Source organism: Berghia stephanieae, chromosome 6 (assembly GCF_034508935.2).
Source record: "Berghia stephanieae isolate SIO BIC M18660-M18661 chromosome 6, UCSD_Bste_1.3, whole genome shotgun sequence".
In the NCBI taxonomy this organism is placed as follows: Eukaryota; Metazoa; Mollusca; class Gastropoda; order Nudibranchia; family Aeolidiidae; genus Berghia; species Berghia stephanieae.
Genome location: NC_088365.1, coordinates 55,699,714 through 55,717,213, shown reverse-complemented (window position 1 = coordinate 55,717,213; position 17,500 = coordinate 55,699,714). Strand labels below are relative to the sequence as shown.

The window sequence follows — 17,500 nt, the reverse complement described above, 5'->3', positions numbered from 1 at the left end:
AGATGGGACTGACGTATGTTTGTTTTGTTTGATTTTTAAAAAATTGTTTTGTTTTGTTTGTTTTTGTTTTTTGTTTTGTGGGTTTTTGTTTGTTTTGTTGTTTTGTTTTGTTTTTGTTGTTTTTTTGTTGTTTTCTTTAGTTTGTTTTTTTTTTTTTTTTGGGGGGGGGGGGGGTGTTTTTGCTTTTTTTTTTTGCTTTTTTTTTTTTTTTTGCAGAAGTTTAATGAATTAGACCTTTTAACTGGCGCAAGACTTGATAGACTTGTTGAGTTCTCTTTGATCCACCGATACTTACTTAGTGCTTTGTTTCACATTCCCAATGTGTGGATTCTACCTTGGTCCAAACTCATTTGACTATCCTACTGTCAACCTCCATTATTATGATGCATGATACCCAAAAGTGTTACCCCCCCCCCCCTCCCCCGAATCAAAACAAACAAACAAACAAACAAACAGACAGACAAACAAACAAACAAGACCTGAAATAATAATAGAACATTCACTTCATCTTCAACAACAACGGGCGCTGATAATAGAAGAATTCATTATGACGAGTTCTTTGCCAAATGTTTCGTTTTTCATATGAGATTTGACATCAGGATTTTATTATTCCGAGTTCGATGTTTTCATTGTAAACACAGCTGCCGTCAGCCATTCATTTTCTGCGGAATTGGAACCATGCAAATTGCCTTTCTGCTTATCATACTTTCTGGTTAGAAAAATGCATTCCAGGTTTTTGTTTTCACGGATTTTCAGTGATTTCAAAATTTTAATTAGATTTTGTGTTTTGGAGTCGGTTTTTTTTTTCGTTAAAAGGACAAAACAAAAAAAAACCCAACCTTTTTTCATCTTAGCCCCACCCTATCTCCTGTACGGGTGTTTGAGTCAATTTCGATCTCAGTTTGCTGCCATTTGGAATAAAAAACATTCCCCGCCCGACCCTTTTGACAAAAGCCTTTTTTGCTCCCTCAAATTAAAATGATGTCAATCGGTTAGAGCATTCAATTATCAAATGAATGGGTCCAAGTTCAAGCCCACGCTCAGTCAAGATTTATATATATATATATGTGTGTGTGTGTGTGTGTGTGTGTGTGTGTTTATTTATTTATTTATTAAGCTATTATTTATTTATTTGTTTATTTTTGTTTATTTATTCATTTATTTCTCTCCCTATTTTTGTTTATTTATTCATTTATTCTCTTCCCCGCCCCCCCCCCCCCCCCCCTCCATCCGCCCAGTAGTTCCAAGAAGTCTCAGACTGATTAGTTGATATTAATGTATCGATATTTGACGTAACCGATTTCTGACGAAAATAATTTTTAAAAGGCGTTTTGTCATGTACCGTATTCGACATGATTTATTATCAGTGACACGATTTGATTGTATCGATATAATGTAGCCTCTGTAAAATACACTTGTGTTTACCATAGCGTGTGTAGTGGCCCCTGACTATGTCAACAATCATAATGAAATGAATGAAATGCATCAAGATATAATGTATTTCACAGTATCGATATCATTTGAAAGTTGGATTGTAACAAAAAATCCTTCAGAGTCAATAGGACCAGGTAGCCGTAGTTTATCCCGTTTTCTATTGCATTTAAAGGACAATGGCAACTACTTGCTACCCTTTTGTTAGGACGCTAGTCTATAGCAAAGTGCTTTCCGCCAGATCTCACAGGCCCAGCGACCCAATCATTGCCGGATGGACGGGAGATAGATAGACAGATAGATAGATAGTTAGAGAGAGAGAGAGAGAGAGAGAGAGAGAGAGAGAGAGAGAGAGAGAGAGAGAGAGAGAGGGGGGTAGGAAAAAAATCTCGATTACATTTACTGCGATCGATCTAGGACCCTTTTTTTTTGTGAAGCGAGTGCTCAACCAACTGAGATATCGGGACCTTTTTTGTTTGTTTGTTTGTTTTTATTTTGTCAGTGAAAGGCAGACGTAAATTTGACACGTCTTATTGATGGCATCGTTTCATTGTATCGGTAATCGCCTCTGTAAACTACACGATTTCTATTTACAACATGTGTGTAGTGGCCCCATTGTCAACACTGATAATGGAAAAGAAATGAAATGTGTCAAGATATGTATACATTGTCAAATTTATTTACGATATTTTAATACTCGTATTTATTCTAAAAATTAGGGCAACTAACCTCGGGTTTACTGAGGTATCAAATTAAAGAAATTAAGGAGCAGGTACCAGTATAAGAAAAAGATCTGAACAAGTGTGTATGAAAGGTCTGACACATTTCATACACACCTTTCATACACACTTGTTCAGATCTTTTTCTGAGGTAAATCGACGAAAATTATGCGTTTTGTTTTTATAAGGTCACACAATTTTCACTTCATATTCAGATGGCCTATAAGTATAAGGGTGGGCGAAGTGGCCGAGTGGTTAAAGCATTGCACTGTGATCCGTAAGTTTCCATGTTCGAGCCCCGCTTCAGGCAATTTCGTTTTCTTTTTTTTTCTGCTTTGGGCAAGATTATTAACCCCCAATTTGCTCACTTGGACAACATGGGTGATTCCTGTTGACATCTCATCAGACATCCTGTTTGATGAATTATCTATATTCCATCCTGGAATGCCTAGGCGACGGGATCTTATAAGTAAAAATGAGCTCAGTAGCTCAGTAGTGCCATGTTTCGTCTTGTCATAAAAGGCAAGCGATGTTAAGCTTGGTCAGTGGTCGGATGGGGGGAAGAGTGATCTTTTGGGAAATTTTGGTTGTGTCCTTGGATAAGACCGTTAAAATACATTACCCCAGACGACTCAGTTGTGAGTGAGTACCCGGCTACTGGCGATGACGGATATTATAAAAGTGATAGTTAAAATACAGGACACCTAACAGGCGATTAGTTCTGTATTAAACGGATATTTGGTTCTAAATTGGCTGCTTGGGAGAATGCATAAAACGTTTTGAAGCACATTGAGTTTGGTTAGTCCGTTGTAATGATCTAGATAAATGTTCGTATTTCTTTATTGTATCTATTTAGATGACCCCTAAGATGCCAAAAGAAGACTCAGGTTTAAATCGTCTTAGACAAGTCGGGGGATTATCTTTATATATAAATTGAGCTTTTTTTTATATAGCGCAATATCCACTAAACGGACTCAACGCGCTTTACAAGGGGCCCCTGGCCAACAGCAACACGTAACAACGAGAACGAGACATGACGCCTGTTAGGCAGTAGTAGTAAGTAAGTAAATAGTAGTAAATAATGAATTTATATAGCGCCCAAACATCCACGTCAATCGTGCTCTGCGGCGCTTTACATAATAAAAATAAATATAAAAATGTTTAAAAACAACAAAATTAAAAATCACGACACTACATGATACATAATAAGCATGCATACAAAAAAACAAAAATCAAAGCAACATCTATTTTATGAGAAATAAGCCTCGCGGAACAACTCAGTCTTCAGACATTTCCTGAAAGATGTTAAATTTTCGCAGGACTTTGTCCGAGGACTAAGTGCGTTCCATAGGCGTGGAGCTATGAATGAAAAGGCTTTCTCACCGAAAGTGGATTTTGAGGTGGTAACTTTTAGAAGTTGGGACTGAGATGATCTTAAATTTCGAGTGGGTTCATATTTTTTAATCAGTTCCTGCAAATATTCAGGTGCCAATCCATCCAGACATCTAAAAACATAGCACAATATTTTAAATTCTATCCTATACTTCACAGGAAGCCAGTGCAATTCCTGGAGAACTGGTGTTATATGATCTCTTTTTTTCGTTAATTTTATAAGTCTAGCCGCTTTATTTTGAATTTTTTGTAGTTGATGAATTAATCTACTTTGACAGCCAATGAGAAGGGAATTGCAATAATCTAATCTGCTAGTAATAAACGAATTAACAAGCATCTTTGTAATATCTTCATCAATATAATGTCTGATTCTTCCAATGTTTCTAATGTGATAGTTACAACATTGGCATATTTTTTTTAACAAGATCTTCCATGGATAACCCTTGATCTAAATACACCCCAAGATTTCTCACACAAGAACTAGGTTTAATAGAATTTTCACCCACTAGTATCTCATTTGTAGATATTTTTGAGAGTTGATACCTATTCCCAAAAATTATCATTTCCGTCTTGTCATCATTAAATTTAAGTTTGTTTAGTTTCATCCAATCCTTTATGTTAGCAATGCAATTTTCCATAACAGATACTGATGACAGCTCTGAATCATTATTAAGTTTTGTATACAGCTGAGTGTCATCAGCATAAAAATGAAAATCAATGGGAAAAGTGGATAACATATGAGAAAGGGGAGCAGTATACATTGTAAAAAGGAGGGGGCCGAGAATAGATCCCTGAGGCACTCCACACGTTAATATGGATGGAGTTGATACATGGTTTTCTATAATTACTGACTGAGTTCTTTCAAACAAATATTCCTTTAACCAGTCCAAAGCTGTGCCACTGATATAAAATTGATCACGTAATCTAGTCAAAAGTAAATTTTGATCGATAGTGTCGAATGCCGCACTTAAATCTAGTAAAACAAGCATCGCAGCACTTTTATTATCTATATCATTTACAATATCATTAAAAACTTTAAGTAATGCCGTTTCCGTGCTATGGGGGGCTTTGTAGGCAGATTGAAATTTAACATTTAAGGCATTCGTCTCTAGATGGTTAATAATACGAGCAGCAACGACTTTTTCGATTAATTTAGAAATGAAATTTAAATTTGACACAGGTCGAAAATTATTTAACTCATTGCAGTCAAGATTTTCTTTTTTCTTCAGGGGTCTAACCAAGGCATGTTTCAGCATATTTGGAAAATCGGGCAACGTTAGACTTTCATTTACAATAGATGCAATTGCTGGAGCAAGATACTTTGAACATGATTTTATGAGCCAAGATGGTGTTTTATCTAGCGGGCATGATTTATTAGGCATATCTGACAAAATATTTTTAACTTCCTCTATTGTTACGGGTTCAAACGACGTTAACGTTTTATAACGGGTGTTCATAGATTTAGTTGGTCGTGTCGTGCAGGTAAGTGTTGTGTCTTCCTGTAGTGTCTCTTCCGTTGATATTGATCTTCCGGGCGATGTCACGTGCCTTGTCATTGTTGTTGTGTTCATTGGTGAAGTCATGCTTGTTGTTTCAACTCGTGATGTCGTGCTGGGATGTAGATTTGTGGGGCTGTCGTTGTCTAGTTCCTGTCGGATGTTGGAAATTTTCTCAATGAAAAAGGTGTTGAATTTGTCACAGAGTTCTTTTGGAGATGTATTTGTAGGTAGATTATTTGTATTCGATGGTGTGATCATTTCTTTGACAGTATTGTAAAGCTTTTTCGAGTCGAGTTTGCTTTTTATCAGAGTGTCCTTCACATATTGCCGCTTGGTACTGACTATTAGTTGGTTGGTATAATTTTTGGCTTTTTTATATTTGCTTGTGAATTTCAAGTCCAGACTTGCGCCAAATACCTTCCTTATGACGTCTGTCATGTTTGGCCTTTCGGATTTCAGCAGTAAACCATTTGGAATTTGGTCTTAGGACGATCGTTCTGGACTTGAGGGGCGCATGATTTTCCAGACAATTATTAAGTGATGTGTAGAGGAGATCTAATTTCTCTGTAACGCCGTGTGTATGTATAACGTTATTATTTATGTCCAACTCCCGAATTTGGTCTAGTAATTTGGTGTGATTTATGTCTTTCGTTTTTCTATAGCGGACTGTACGCCGATTTGGAATTGGGACAGGGACATTGATCTTAAAAAATACTGGGTGGTGGTCTGAAATGTCTGGGCTTCCGATCCTGATCTCACGAGTGGCAGTATCGATGGACCGTGTGATAACGAGATCGAGGGTGTGTCCACCCTCGTGAGTTGGTCCTTTGACATTTTGTATAAAATTGAATAATTCTAGAAGTTTGGTGAAGTTGTCCGAAATCTCGGCATGAAAATTAAAATCACCTAGAATAATAATTTCTCCATTCTCGGTGTTTTTTGCGGAGAGAAAGTCTTCAAATTCTTTTATAAAAGTTGTATTAGTGCTCTTGTTTTTAGTTGATGGTGGTGGTCTGTAAATGGTTACGACGTTAAAATGTCTGTTATTATGACTAAAGTTAATTTCGATGCATTCGAATGAGTCGTAGTTTTGTTTTTCTCGTTTGATAATATTCAATTGGTCTCTAAAAACACACATCAAACCACCTCCACGTCTTTGGTCTCTATTTTCTTGATGATATAAATAGCCGCTGGGGATTAGCTCGTTTATGGTTATAGTGTCAGAAGATGTTAGCCAAGTCTCTGTAATAAAGAATAAATCCAATTTGTTTTCGACGATAAAATCATTTATTAACACAGCTTTATTTCGCACAGAGCGGGCATTCAGGAGAGCACATTTCAAATTGTTTTCGTCATCTGTACTCCTTTGCTGTTGTTGTTGTTGTTGTTGTTGTTGTCGCCGCCGCCGCTGCTGCCGTAAAGCAATAATATTGGATGGGGGTGATAATAGTTAGGCGATAATAATACAATTTGTTTTTCCAACAGACACAACGCTGTTAACGGCCAGGTACTCATTTTTACACCAGAGTACGGTGAGAGAATGTGAGTAAAAAGAGCCTTCTCCAAGGACTCAACTATGCGCCGAGCGAGCGACGCTCGAACCCAGGGCCTTCCGATCCGAAAGCGAGTGTCAGACCACAAGACCACGACATATCTCCGCACATAGAATAGTGACTCGTCCTGATTACCACAGACATTTATCGCATGATGTCATACACTACAATACCCATTACTGATATTAAGTCAATAAGAATAAATAGAAAATAGGTGTCAAGTGGAGGCGGGTGATATTCTGATCGTGATATATATAAATATATATATATATATATATATATATATATATATATATATATATATATATATAATATATATATAATATATAATGAGCTTTTGTATAACGCAATATCCACTAAATGTGCGCAAAGCGCTTTACAAAGGGTCCCTGACCAACAGCAACACGTAACATGTAGAACGAGACATAACGCCTGTTATGCGAAATTACAATTATTATTTTTTCCGACAGAGACAACGCTGGTGACGGCCATGTACTCATTTTACACATGAGAACGGTGAGAGAATGTGAGTACAGAGTCTTTTCCAAGGACTGAACTATGCGCCGAGCGAGGTTCGAACCCAGGACTTTATGATCCGGAAGCGAGTGTCAAACCACAAGACCATATAGCCGCATATTATATATATATTTTGTTAAAAGGAGTTCTCGAGAAATGAATTAAAGTAATCGAAATAGATAATCTTGTTTTGTAGACATAATATTTAAATGTCGCCATAACGGAATTGACTCGATATACATGCCAGGGAAACGAAATGTCATTTTAAATGGATTTTTATTGAATTATTGCTTACGTTATAATAAATGTAGTTTGGGGCTAAACCATAGCAAACTATAGAGGGCTTTTTTAAGATGGCTATAGCCTAAACCCGTGATGTTTCGAATTGGAGCCAAAAGTTCTTGGCTAAACGTTGTTTTTTGGAGTTTTTTTGTTTGGTGTTTTTTGTTTGTTTGTTTGAATTTTATTTATTTATTTATTTATTTATTTATTTTATTTTTGTCATAAAAAGTAGATGCCAAGATGGATCAAAGTGGTCTAGGCTGTTAGAAGCTGCTGTGGACGGTAAAAAGTAATAAACAAAAAATGAGTATGACAGCTTCAAAAAAGAACAAAATATCAAAAACGAAACGTTTCGGGCTCGAAACCCTTCTTCAGCCAGTTGTTGTTGTCGGCTGAAGAAGGGTTTTGAGCCCGAAACGTTCCGTGTTTGGTATTTTGTTCTTTTTTTTTTTCTTTTTTTTTTAAGCTGTTATATTCATTTTTATTTATGCCAATCTGGACAGTCTTTATGAATTTAATAACAAAATCAAAGGGGCAACTTTGACTCTTTGTTCGGCTTGTATCGCGTTTTACACATGTTTGCTTTTTAAAATGGGGCGGGGTTTCCTGTTTGTAGTTTATCAATTTGAATAATGACTCATAATGTGTGCCAAAGTTAAGGCATGTTGCCGTGTAGCCTACGTACTTGGAGACCCATCTTGACAGACAATAAGTCAATAAGATGTTTGCAGTGGCTGCGGGGTTTGTGTGTGTGTGTGTGTGTGTGTGTGTGTGTGTGTGTGTGTGTGTGGGAGGGTGTGGTGGGGGGGGGGGGGGGGGGTAGATACCTGATAAACAGTTAAAAGATCCACGCAGGAATAGAATAGAAAATGTAATGTACTTAAAGAAAGGCGAAGCGCATTGAGCATGGATAAACTGTGGAAACGCGCTATTTAGAGTTGTATATTTACTAATTAACTCACTCAATCCTAGAGATTTTTGCTTCTTTTCAAAATTGGAAATAGATGTACTAAAAATGAGCATGTACATTGATAGTTGTTTTATTTCAACTACCATTAACATGCAAAACTAAAAACATTAGCTTTAATACTACCCCTATAATTTGTCTCTTAATAATGTAATAAATAGGCATGGGGTAAAAGTAACCCGGGTAAACTACGGATATAGTCGGTGTTTGGGTTGAGTGAGTTCAAAATGAAACGTGAAGCGCATTGAGCATAGAGAAACAGCGGGAACGCGCAATTTAATTTAGAGACGTTGTATATTTACTATTATGTGGTAAATTGTGGTCACGCTTAGACAAATCCAAAGTATTACCTAAATTATGTGCATAGTCCTCATCAACGCCTATTACTATTGTTCTCTTTGTTCATCGTGATTGCCCATCGGGTGTCAAATTCATTCAATCTATATATTGAAAAACGCATGTTTCAATACGACAAAAAAAAAAAAAAAGCAGATAAAAGTCCCAAGAGGACATAACCACAGATGAATATGAATATGAATCATGAAGGACGTGTAGCGAGAGAGTGTAAACAAACTCATGTTAAGAATCATCATTGTGTCTATGAGCGTGTCAAAATGAACTCACCCGACACGTATTTTCAACCATTCTAGAAAGAAAGAAAAAAACACGAATTTAAATAATTTGGCCAGAAAACTGGTCCTTCGAATACCAAACGATTTAAATGACCCTCATCTTGGCAAAACACTATCAAACCTGGGACTTAAGGAAGACTTCGCGAAGTCATTGCTTTGAGAGTTTTTGCCACGATAAGGGTAATTTAAATCGACCGATATTTGAAGGACAAGTTTTCTGGCCAAATGTTTTAATACGTGTCTTTTTTCCTAAACCGGTTAAAAACAATGAGCTTCAACGAACGGGGTTTGTTTGTTTGGTTGCACCTTAGGACCTGTATTTCGATGTGGATGGATTAATGTCTATTGGGACAGACGAAATGGCACGCTTCTTTTGTCCTCACGATGTTTCTTCCTCTTTATTTGTTTCATTATTAAATGCAACACATAATTATCTCTCGCTATATCGATCGTGCCATGCCATGTTTCTGCCATTGTCAAGTGGCGCCCTTTCACTGTGGGACTTAATCTCTTTGATATTTTACAAATAAAACAAATAGAATTCCCTTTGTTCATCTTCTGGGGGGATTTTTTTTTCTTTAGGGTCATTATCGAGAAAAAAAGATCGAGATAACCCAGGCGTCAGCCGCAGTGCAGCGCCGCAAAGTGGGTAATAGGCGCTAAGTTACTACTCAAGGGAAAACAATGAGATGAGGAATATTCATTCATATTTTTAAAGAATCTTTTATTTATTCATTAATACATTTTATTTTTATTTTATTTATCTCTTCAGTATTTTTTGTTTATTCATTGTTTTATGCATTTATTTGTGTGTTTATTCGTTCGTTCATTCATTATTTATATATAGTTTATTTGATTATTATTACTTTTAATTTATTATTATTATTATTATATTATTATTATTATTATTATTATTATTATTATTATTATTATTATTATTATTATCATTATTATTATCATTATTATTATTATTATTATTATTATTATTATTATTATTATTATTATTATTATTATTATTATTATTATTATTATTATTATTATTAATATTATTATTAAATTTTTATTATTATTATTATTATTATTATTATTATTATTATTAATTATTATTATTATTATTATTATTATCATTATTATTATCATTATTATTATCATTATTATTATTATTATTATTATATTATTATTATTATTATTATTATTATTATTATTATTATTATTATTATTATTATTATTATTATTTTGTTCATCAATATTCGTCTATGTTGCTTTGTTGTTGAACTCTTTATTTCCCAACCGTCAGTTCCCTCTTTCCCAAACAACAGCTTTGGCTAAGTGAAAGAGTGTCTGTGTATTTTATTGTACGAGTCTGGACACCATAATAAACCATCCCTTCCATCAAGGCTAGAGAGCCGTTACGACCAGGGGGGATTAACTTAATCCAGTCTTAATATCAAATCACGGGTCAGTTTGCCACTTCGAGCTGGTGATACGGTGTAATAATATCCCATTGACTGGTCAGTGTGTGTTTAACTCTCTCTCTCTCTCTCTCTCTCTCTCCCTCTCTCTCTCTCTCTCTCTCTCTCTCTCTCTCTCTCTCCTCTGTCATCTCTATTTGTGTGAGTGAGTGTATGTATGGCTCTCTCTCTCTCTCTCTCTCTCTCTCTCTCTTTCTCTCTCTCTCTCTCTCTCTCTCTCTCCTCTGTCATCTCTATTTGTGTGAGTGAGTGTATGTATGGCTCTCTCTCTCTCTCTCTCTCTCTCTCTCTCTCTCTTTCTCTCTCTCTCTCTCTCTCTCTCTCTATCCTCTGTCATCTCTATTTGTGTGAGTGAGTGTATGTATGTATGTCTCTCTCTTTCTCTCATTCTCTCTCTCTCTCCCTCCCTACTATCTATCTATCTATCTATCTATCTATCTATCTATCTATCTATTTATCTATCTATCTATCTTCTCTCCTTCTCCGTTCTTTGCTTGTGTTCTATCCCTCTCTTTCCCGCCTCTCTTCTCTCTCTCTCTTTCTCTCTCTCTCTCTCTCTCTCTCTCTCTCTCTCTCTCTCTCTCTCTCTCTCTCTCTTTTTTTTTTTTTTCTCTCCCCCCCCCCCCCCTCCTCCATTGTATTCAAATCCAATACACAAAACAGCTGGTCCTACCAGCTACTGGATACTACTACATACGGCCGGCCACTGGTGGCTTATACTTTATGTCAACTTTTAAAAGTCTGTGGTAATGGCGATATATCATTATATAGGGATGTTTAACTACCGTATTATTGTATGTAATTGTAGTGTGTCGGTTTTATTGATGGACTAACCACCTGCTCTGCTGACCATGTGTGTATCAAAACACAATAATATTGTATTCCATTAGTGGTGTGTGTGTGTCGTAGATTTTAAATTATTGTAACATTACAGTACAAATTGTTATTGTATAAATTTATACTGGGTACAGCTGGGGCGACCATCCCCAACCCAGCGCGTCCACAGGTGGCGGATCGTGGAACGGCCTACAGATCCTGATCTATAGGTTAGCTGTAAAGCCGCGGACCAATAATAATAATAATAATAATAATGCTGAAAACTTATATAGCGCTATAACTCCGAGACACCAGACTCTAAGCGCTTAAATTACAAATTACTTTGGCTGAAACATACTCATTCACACACACAAGCACACACACACACACACATACACACACACAACACAACACACAACACAAACCAAACCTATCTTGCTTCTCATACCATCTACTAAAATCGAAACAAATATGTTTTAAGCGAACGTTTAAAAATAGACAAAGATTCTTTTTCACGAATGCTCTGCGGTAAGGCGTTCCAAATAGAGGGTCCGAAATGAGAAAAGGATCTCATTCCAGCATTTTTCCGAATTCGAGGGACAACTAGTTTTGTGGAATCACTGGCCGAACGTAAGGGGCGGGGTTTTGAATATCTTTCAATTAGTTCTGAAAGGTAGGAAGGGGCAGTACCTTCAAGACAACGATACACTAAAACACAAGCTTTGAATTTAATTCTTTTCTCAACAGGCAGCCAATGCAGGTCATGAAGTAGAGGTCCGGCAGAGTCGCACCTACGCTTCATAAATACTAGTCTGGCAGCGCTGTTTTGGACAATCTGAAGACGTTTCAGATTGTATTGCGAAACGCCAAACAACAGAGCATTACAATAATCCAATTTCGATAGTACGAGGGACACAACCAGGTGCTTGGTCACATCCTCAGATATGAACCGTCTAATGGAAGCAATCTTTTTTAGTTGGAAAAAGAGAGATCTAACCAAATTATTAACCTGATGCTCCATCGACAGTCCAGAGTCTAAGAATGTGCCAAGGTTTTTCACTTTGTCAACAATTTGAATAGAGGCATCCCCCAACTTCAAATCTGTTTCACTTTTCCACTTCCTGTTCCCCACATACAGCACCTCCGTCTTATCATCATTCAGTTTCAGTCTGTTCTCATTCATCCATTTCTTAACACTTTGGATACAATTTTTACTATTGGCTGATACTTCTTGTAAATTTCTCATATTGGAAACGCAGTACAATTGCGTATCATCAGCGTATTGATGGTAAGACAGACCAAAACTTCTGATGATTTTAGACAGAGGGCCAACGTACAAAACAAAAAGAACGGGTCCAAGTACTGAACCCTGGGGAACCCCACAATCAAGAAAGATTTCCTCCGATCTATATTCATCCACCGTAATAATCTGTTTACGATTAAACAAATATGACCTAAACCAATCAAGCGCTGCACCAGACACGCCATAAGTAATTTCAAGACGTTTGAGAAGAAGATTGTGATCAATAGTATCAAAAGCAGACGATAGGTCAAGCAAATTCAGCAAAGAACATGAACCATTGTCTATAACAGAGAGGAGATCATTAACAACCCTAACAAGTGCGGTTTCCGTCGAATGATGTTGCCTATAAGCAGACTGAAATTTTTCTTCAAGACAATTATTTTTAAGATGAGACAGTAATTGTTTCAAAACAAGCTTTTCTAAGATCTTAGAGAGAAAAGGAAGATTAGAGACAGGGCGATAGTTTTTTAAGTTCTCTTTATCGAGATCAGGTTTTTTCAAAAGGGGTTTGACATGAGCAACTTTGTAAATGTCTGGTACAGCACCTGACTGCAACGAATTATTAACAATACATGTAAATGGTGTTAAAATTACATCAATGCATTTTTTTAAAATGGCAGTATTTAAGGGGTCTAAATCACAACTTTTAGTTGGAGACGACATAATGCAATCACGTAAGTCAGCTTCAGTAATCTTTGAAAAATGTGTTAACGAATCACCATGAAACTTGTCAAATGTTGTAGGGATCGATTCAGACGAGAGTTCCTTCCTGATGGTATCCGTTTTTTCTTTAAAATATTGACCAAAGCGAGTTGGTAGATCTGCACGATCGATTAAAGATGGGAGAGCTGGTTGCGTCTGTTGTCCCAGCAGTTCCTTGGTCAAGGCAAAGAATTGTCTCGAACGTCCCACGTTTTTGAGGCTTTCTTCATAGAATTTCTTTTTGGCCCTGAAATTGACGGCTTTTGCATCATTTCTAGCCGCGATGTATCGCTTCTTATCGACAGCATCTCTGGACTTGAGCCATTTTCTTTCTGCCCGCCTCCTGGCTAATCCATTCAATTTTATTTCGGTATTATACCAGGGTGCTTGACGTCTCACTTTTACTGCTCTAGTTGTTAAGGGAGCATGCTTGTCCACCGTACCAACAATTGACTCGTGGAGACCATTCGCATCATGTTTATTTTTAACGTTATGGTCAAGGTCTTGTTTAAAGATGTTCATGTTTATATTCTTCAAATTACGAGATGTTATCATCTTTTTTACTTCGTGCTTCATTGGAAATAAAACGCAAAACACAATTAAATGATGGTCAGAGATTAATTTATCAATATTTGAGACAGATGAAGAGAGAGAACTGGCGATAGTCGTGGAGAGTGAGGTTGGGTAGTCTGGCAGCACAGCTACACATACAAAATGCCTCATATACTCTATGAAGGGACTATCAAGGTGAATGGGAGGCGCCTTAAAACCTGCCAAATGCTCCCACTGCCTTGTGGGTTATGACCGGGAGGTCAAAAGGCTATGGAGTAAACCAGATAAAAATCCGTCAGAAGGCAACGGGAAACCACTGACGTATCATCCCAAGATCGTCATGATGTCCGTCCAAGCGAATCTAGTCAACGACTAGATCAGGTGCTAAAAGTGGATGCATCAAAGACAAGCGTGGAAACACCATCATGGACAAAGACTGCATTCTAAACAGATGGTCAGAATATATTGAAGAACTTTTTTTTGATAATCGAGGAGAAATGCCTATGATAAAAGAACTGGAAGGGCCTTCTATAATGAAATATGAAGTTAGGAACGTCATGAAAAGCATGAAAAATGGAAAAGCTGCAGGACCTGATGCCATAACAATTGAAGCCTTGACTGGCCTGGGTGAATGGGGGATTGAATTCATCACAAACCTTCTAAATCAAGTGTATGACACAGGAAAAATGCCAACTGATATGAAACGATCCATTTTTATAGCACTACCAAAAAAGCCAGGGGCAGTTGATTGTGAACAACACAGAACTATTAGCCTAATGAGCCACCTCACAAAAATTCTTTTGAAGATAATTTTACTAAGAATAAGAAATAAAATACGACCTGAAATTGGGGAGATGCAATTTGGTTTTGTTGAGGACAAGGGTACCAGAAATGGAATATTCACATTATCAATGCTGATGGAAAGATGTATTGAAGTAAATAAAGATCTGTATATGTGTTTCATCGACTATTCAAAAGCCTTTGATAAAGTACAACACGAAAAACTATTCAAAATTCTATCATCCTTGGACATTGATGGTAAAGATTTAAGAATATTACGGAATTTGTACTGGAACAAGAAGCAGCAATGCGTGTTGACAACGAACTAAGCAGTTTTACACCTATTAGAAGAGGAGTTAGGCAGGGGTGTGTTTTGTCTCCAGATTTATTCAACCTCTATAGTGAAATGATATTAAGAGATATCGAACATAAGAAGGGGGTGTGTATTGGAGGAAAGAATGTAACAAATCTGAGGTATGCAGATGATACGGTTCTACTGGCAGAATCTGAACATGAACTACAAGAATTACTGGATGTTGTAGTCAGGAGTAGTGAAAATATGGGACTGGAACTGAATATATCTAAAACAGAATGTATGACGGTATCTAAAAATAATAACCCACCAGCCTGTGTAATAACAAGCAGAGGACAAACAATACAACAAGTTGAATGTTTCAAATATTTAGGCTTCAATGTAACATCCAATGGAAAATCAGATTGTGAAATAAAGAAAAGAATAGGTATGGCGAAGAATGCATTCAACCAGCTGCATACAATTATGAAAAACAGGAATATTAGCATGAAAACAAAAATCAAAGTCCTGGATTGCTATGTACTGTCTGTGCTGCTATATGGTTGTGAGAGCTGGACCATAAACAAGACCATGGTTAAAAGACTGGAGGCAGTGGAAATGTGGTTTTACAGAAGAATAATGAGGGTGTCATGGATGGAAAGGAAAAGAAATGAAGAAATTTTAGAAATGGCAAACAGAAAAAGATCACTGATAACAAAAATCATCAAACGCCAAATGGAATTTTTAGGACACATTATCCGCCACCCTGGTTTGGAAATACTCGCCTTGACTGGAAAGATGAATGGAAAAAGAATAAGAGGAAGACAAAGAATAACGTATTTGAAAGGGATAAGAACTTGGACAGATGAAGCTGAGAAAGGTGGCGCTGCTTTAATAGAATTGGCAAGAGATAGATCAGCTTGGCGGAAGATGACCTCCGACGTCTGCTTCAGATATGGAACTACATGAGATGAGATGAGATAAATTTATATTACTACTTGACTGGAGTACTATTTCTTTGCTTGTCTTACTTTTATCACAAACATAATATTTTCTTTCTATTGCTTTGTGCCTTTTCAATTGTCCCGTTTCCGATAATTAATTTACTACAGCAGAATATGGCCTTTAAATGTTATGTAAATCTATAGTGTACAGGAATGCCATTTTCCTTAATACAAACGCACACACACACAAAAAAAAATAAATAATAAAATAAAAAATAAAAAACAACGAAAAAAAAATTAATTTTTTTTAGATATTAAAAAAATAAAAACAATCGAATAAAATTAAAGTAAAATTATTAATTCTTTGTCTTCATTTTGTATAATAAACTCAGCTAGTTTACACCTGCTTTATTTTTAAATAATATTTTCTTGTACTGTACAAGACTCATCTTAAAAAAATGACCTAATCTTGCTGGCTAAACAAAAATGGAATGTCTGTTCTAACCAAACACAATATTACTTAAAGTTTGTATCACAAATGGCCTATTTTGTTAGTTTGTTGGATCGAATGTGATAAGAACTGATCCTCCTGTCCCCTCCCCCCCCCCCCCCCCCCCTCCCTCCCCTCGGGCTGGCTGTAACAACAGAAAATAGAGTAGTATGACGTCATTCGCAAACAACTCTCACGTTAGCTAAAAGCGGTGTTTTGTTTATTTTTTGTGTGTTTGTACCGTTTGTGTTTGAGTATGTGTGTGTGTGTGTGTGTGTGTGTGTGTGTGTGTGTGGCATCACTGATGTCTCTTTAGTTCGTTATCGTTATACGCAAGCTATTATAACATGCAATACCGTTAATTATTTTTAAGACCAAAAGGTTAAAAACGTCCCATTAAAATGTATATATATAAACCGTTGGCAAAATTAGATAATTATTTTTTTAATGTAAATGACTATATAATAATATATGCATGATGTGAGTTTGAATAAGTGTATTTGAAGCCGTTTGCACCAAAACATTACGTTAACCTCGAATCATATGACAACTCGTGTGTTTTCTATTTAGTAATAAACATACAGCTGCTCTCTTTTTAGATGCTTTCGCTCCATAGCAATCCATTTTTTACTCAATTCTATCATTTCACCTCTTGATTACCAATAATATACTTAAGTAGTTTTGCTGTGTAAACACCCACTTGACTCCACGTTTCAGCTGTCGTTAATTCACATTCAACTCGATTTCAACTTCATTTTTCATTTTTTCTTTTTTTTTTTTCTCTTCTCCAACAGAATCGCAACAACGATTGGGATGCTCTGTAGCATGTGCTTCTTATTTTGAATGAACCAAGCAAGAGCAGAGAAGACGAGGGGAAAGTTTTGACAACAATATAGATATATTTACATAAATATTTCTTTCTCCAAGTCATTCGGCGTCCAGTTGGATTATACTGGATATAATATTAATTTCATTATTATTCCCTGGTGTTTTGTGATTTGGAACTATTTTTTCTTCCATTGATTATCACCTTTGCTGAATTCCTTGGAGGTTTCTGACAGATTCTTGGATAAATTATATTGCACCAGGTAAGAGATTGCCATACTTGACATATTTATTAAATTATTAGTCTTCCTCTATTTCACTTACTCATATAAT

The 17,500-nt window shown here is 36.3% G+C and overlaps 1 protein-coding gene across 1 annotated transcript in view; it reads left to right on the top strand.

The window, feature by feature from the left end:
• LOC144975302 (plexin-B-like) overlaps positions 1 to 17,500 on the top strand; it is a 143,623-nt gene that overhangs the window by 9,361 nt on the left and 116,762 nt on the right. Inside the window, exon 2 of the mRNA XM_078919260.1 lies at positions 17,137 to 17,430. The gene's annotated coding sequence lies outside the window, so the exon portion shown is untranslated. The remainder of the gene's footprint in view (positions 1 to 17,136; positions 17,431 to 17,500) is intronic.